The sequence below is a fragment of the Uloborus diversus genome, chromosome 8 (assembly GCF_026930045.1).
Source record: "Uloborus diversus isolate 005 chromosome 8, Udiv.v.3.1, whole genome shotgun sequence".
Classification (NCBI taxonomy): domain Eukaryota; kingdom Metazoa; phylum Arthropoda; class Arachnida; order Araneae; family Uloboridae; genus Uloborus; species Uloborus diversus.
The window spans coordinates 14,797,866-14,803,095 of NC_072738.1; positions in this window are offsets into that span (position 1 = coordinate 14,797,866).

The following is a 5,230-nucleotide window of genomic DNA, read 5'->3' on the forward strand; positions in this document are numbered from 1 at the left end:
GAATGTATCGCGCAGTCAATTCAAACAATGAAAATAATTCACAATGACCAATAAGTAGGAAAGTGACAAAATTAATATTGTTGGGGGACAATAATCACTAGTTTTCTTCACCATCGAGTTTAAATTGTCAAAATTATCATATCCTGTAGCACGAAAGAAAAGAAAAGAAAAATTGGGGAGGGGGCGGAAGTCAAATGACCATTCATGTAGTTTATAATTGCAAATGAATTTATTTTCTGAGTACTTAAAAAAAAAAAAAAAAACACTGAAGTTGCTTAAAAATCAGGAACAAACCAAAGTTAATTGTTTGGCTAATAGAGTGTTGGTGCGAAACGCATGCGAATCTTAGAATATTATTTAATTGAGTTAATTGATATTCGATACTATTTACATTTGTATTTCTAATTGGTTTATGGTTTTAGATCGGGTTTTATGTTAAATTGTTGCATTGGCTTCAAAAGTTGTGGGAAAAAGCATGCATTGAAACCATTTATCTGTATTTGAAAAATTTGATTGAAATAAAAGAAAATTTATAAGGTCAATTTTTGTTTAAGATTTTTGAAGACGTCTATTTCTACTCAGTATTTAAAGCACTTGAAAAAAAGTTTAAATAGCTTGTGCGTCTGCTTCAAAAGTTATGATTGGGAAAATATCTAATGGACCATTCCATGAAAAAGCTGTCATTTTGTCCCGCATTTCATTAAAAAGTAATAACTTAAAAAGTAACAAAGGACATTTTTTGCAAAAGTACAACAAATACATTTGCTTAATGAAAAAAAATTGTTACCTTTTTTAATTATTACTTTTAGTGAAAAATATGAGGTGTTACGTGAGAGACAGAGTGTTCCCTTTTTCTTTAATAATGGGTTAAATGCTTTAATTTAACCCATGCTTAAAGGGGAGTTTAACTCATGCTTAACCTATGGGATTTAACCCATGCTTAAAGCATTTAACCCATGGGTTAAATGCTTTAATTTCCCTTAATTGTGCAAATGATCGCGGCGCAAAGTTATTCTCTTCGATAGGGGAAACAGTTTCTTGTGAGAGGTGTCCCTTGATCATGTGATGTCCAACGGGGGATGTTGACGCGCGCTCTGAGGAGAAAAGTGGGGAGAAGGCACATCTATTCTATTTTAAGATCTATGGGCACGCCTGGTTTAGTGCTAGAAACACCAATATTTCGAGCTGCCGAAAAAGAAACTGTACTTGAGGAAACGTTATGGAAACAACTTCGCCTTTTTTCTGCATTAGGTATTTCCCCAAGGAAAGAAAAATAAGTTTTGCAATTGATCATCTTTCGGATAGCAGAACCCGAGACATAACGATAGTGATTCTCTTAAAAACGCAAAAATTGTTTTTGACGATTCTTGGGGGGGGGGAGGGAAGGGGGAGTTTAGTTTGAAAAATGAAATATGCGAAACGAGTAAAAGTAGGGAACGGCGTTTCGAAGAAGAGACGGTTGAATTTTAATTTCGTCTCACCAGATGGCATCTGCATTGAGACGATCCGTAGCTCGAATCTCCTGAAGAATATTTTAATCCCTGCCTGTAAGGCAGGATATGGCAGGACTTGCAACTCTGTTACGAGCGACTCACACGGTTAATGACCGGTTTTTTTTAATATAATAATTGCGTCAAAGGAAAAACTGGCAGTGTAAACTTTATATCTTGGAAATAATAATTTGTTTTAAGTAAAAGATAGATTTTTAAAAACAAGATTTTCTGTCGAATAATATAAGTTGAAACTTGGTTAAAAATGTAAATTTTTGCAGCAGTGTTCAGAAAGCATCAGTAGCAATATCATTGCAGGCAGGTTTTTTCTAGATTTCGAAAACCTTGTTACTATTTATTTATTTGACAAATCTCTTTTCATTATAAACTACTTTTTTTTTTGAAAAAAAGGGGGGCTTCTTTGTAACCCAAAACATGTTATAACGATCATTTTGCGTTCTGTATTTCGAACGCTGTTTTAATGTTTTTAACTTCTCGACCTTCAGTAAACATTTTTATCCAAGGGGGTATCCAGCTCAGAATGGAAGGGGGAATGACCCGTTATTCGAACCAAAAGGGGGGGGGGTAAATCCTTCCCAGATTGAAAAAACATGTAATCATGCACTTTATGTGCACTCCTGTATAAAGTGTATTGCGTTTAGTATGAATGAAGGAAGCTGCCCCTTGAAACCCCCCCCCCCTACCACCACCTATCACAGTGACAAATATTGAACCATTTCAAAGAAATTGTTTCATGCATTTTTCAATGCTTAAAAATGCAATTGAATATTCGTGTCTCTCTATACCCACTGTTTCCCAAAGAATTGAAAATCTGTATATATAATAAACAGCCCAGTCAACAAAGGTCAAAAATGACCAAATGTCGGAACAAATTAGGGACAAACTGAATTTTCGACAGTTGTTAGTACTTAGGGAGGGGAGCCTTTTCCGAAAAGTCCCCGCCTCTCACCTTGAGCTTTCCCCCCTAGCCCTTCTTAAGTATAAAATTACAGGTTTTTAAACAAAAGCCTTTATCTTCGTTAAATATTATTCAAATCTTTTAAGCTTAACATATTTTTAATCGGTATAACATGGCAAATGAGAAATTACCATTTAATTTTTTATACTAGCAATACTTTTTTTTTGTAATTGGAGCAAATACGTCATTTTACATCATTTTTCGTTTTTAATGATGTAATCTTGGGGGCTTCTCACGTCTAATATTCATTATTTGAAAAAAAAAATATGCAGAGCAGTATTTGGAGCAGTTCCTAAGCTTTCCAATGATGTATACATATATAGAATTACACAATCAACTTTACGCATAGAACGCGCGACAAGATGGCAAGCACCAACTTGCTAACGCACGAGAAGTTTTCTTACACCAGTCAATAAAAGGTTCACCGACAATTACCTGCTTGCTTAGATGGTGAGTCAACTCTAGTGGAAAGAGCTGCTTCTCCAGTGCCTTTAATTTGCCTTAGCGAATTCTCTTGTATTTCGTGATTTTTAAAATACTAAAAGTTATTTAAACAGAACCCTCCAAATCGGAACGATAATAATGGAAGATGGACATAATCTTAGAAACAAACGTTAGCTTTGAATATTGACCCATTTTTTTCTGAAACTAATTAAAAATACATGTAATTAATGGTATTCTGTAGTAACTCACGTTCAGAAATAAATAGCTAGAAAGTTATATACATGTAAATGAGGCAAAAATAGAGGAAAACACTATTGGTATTAAAAATATATTTATTTCCTTCAGGGCCTGATTAACGCACGGTCCGGCGGGTCCGCCGACCTGGGCACCACAAATTTAGGGGCACCAAAATAGCCTAGCCTAAATTCAGTTACTTACTTCCTTTTTTTTTTTTAAAGATCATTTTACTTTCTCTCAACTTTAAGGAAGAGGAGGCTCAATTTTTTTTAAAAATCAGCTCAAAACCTCATAAAGTTAGAAACATTTCGCGTAAAGAAGTCGTTGTCCCTTAGCTCTGGAATTTCAAAATAATTATTCGGGTGACATAGATGAACATTTTCCAGAAGAATTAACACACTTTCAAATCTTTTCAAAAGGTAGCCTTCTCCTGGAGAATGTTTTAAAAGGATAAGATCACTAACACATACATTTCCGAACGTGAATTCAACCCTACAGCTTCTTCTTACCTTGCCTATCAGCAGCTGTTCCAGTGAACGTTCCTTTTCATTTTTGAAAAGAATAAAAAATCATTTGAGAAGCTGCGTTTCTCAAGATAATTTACAGGCGTTTCCCTCATTGACCATTGAAAATTCTGTGATATCAAACATAGATTTCAATTATTTGATCGACACATTTGCTTCTGTTAAAGCCAGAAAGAAGCTTTTTTAAAGCTTGATGTCAGAATTAGTAAGATTTTCTTTTTTTTTTTTTTTTTTTTGCAGTTTTAAATTGTTTTTTAACTCTTTTTTGCCTTAAGAGGCAATTTTAACTGTGATTAGTTTGGTGACTATCAAGTGTTTGGTATTCAAATCCCAGATTTCCTTTCAAATGTAGTAATGTTCTTTTAAAATGTAGTTTCTAGTAATTAGGTTTCTAGTATGAAACATTGACTTTAAAATTGCGCAGATTTTCTCATGTGTGTGGGGGGGGGGGGCACCAACATCTACTTAGGACCTGGGCACCAGTTTGGCTTGATCGGGCCCTGATTTCCTTTTTCCTTCATATATAAACAAATTGTTCAAAAACCAAAGGCTAAAACATTTCATTGCAATAATCTCACCATATGTTTAACATAAACATTTATTTCTCTTAAAAAATATCTGACCAACAACAGTGAACAAGAACTTGAGCTGCTCTGCAAATTTTAGAACAATTTAATTATCATTATTTTATAATGGTCTTTTCCCCAATTCAAGATTTTTAAAAATTTGTGTTTTGCAATTTTAAATACCATGTTAATACTAAGAGATAATATAAAAACACATCTGTAATCTGCTTTTTAATGGCCAAAGGTCTAATTTTCAAATTGAAATTTAAAAAAGAATCCAAACCTGCATTAAAAAGACATTCAAAATAAAATGCAGAAAGTTTACTTTAATTATTTTGATAAACTACATTTTGAGAAGTATTTAAACCCCTAATAATATTTATGAGTCAGGATATTTGTTAAACATTTTTTATTCGTTCTAATGAAAAAGGGAGGGACAATAAAGCATTTATTTTAAAAGAAAAATTTCTGTCCTGAAAATATAAAATTAAAGTACGAATGAATCATTTACTTTTAGTAAACCGTACAGCAGTTTAAATGTAATGCATGAGGCCATTAGTAAGATAGCTTAAATAATTTATTACATTTCGAAAAAATAAATAAACAAACTGAATAACTTTTTTTTTAATAGACCTGAATTTACTAATTTTAATGCATGCTATAGTTGGCCTAAAGAAATCCTTTTTAATCAATTAAACTTTAGCTTTTTATGAGAGTTTCTAGTTTTCTTTTACTTTTTTTATTTTGGAAGATGGATTCTTTTTCTTCTTTGACTCACAATCATTATTTTTTTTACAATATTTGTTGGTTAGGGTGTTAGTAATTGATCGAATTACCATTCGCAGCAAAAATTTAAATTCATGCCCATGATGGCAAGTTTCTAAAAATATATTTAAATACACATTAAATTATACATACATATACTATTCAATTTTCCCGCCATTTATTCTAAATGGTTAATAAACTTATATTGAAAAATAATTTTAAATA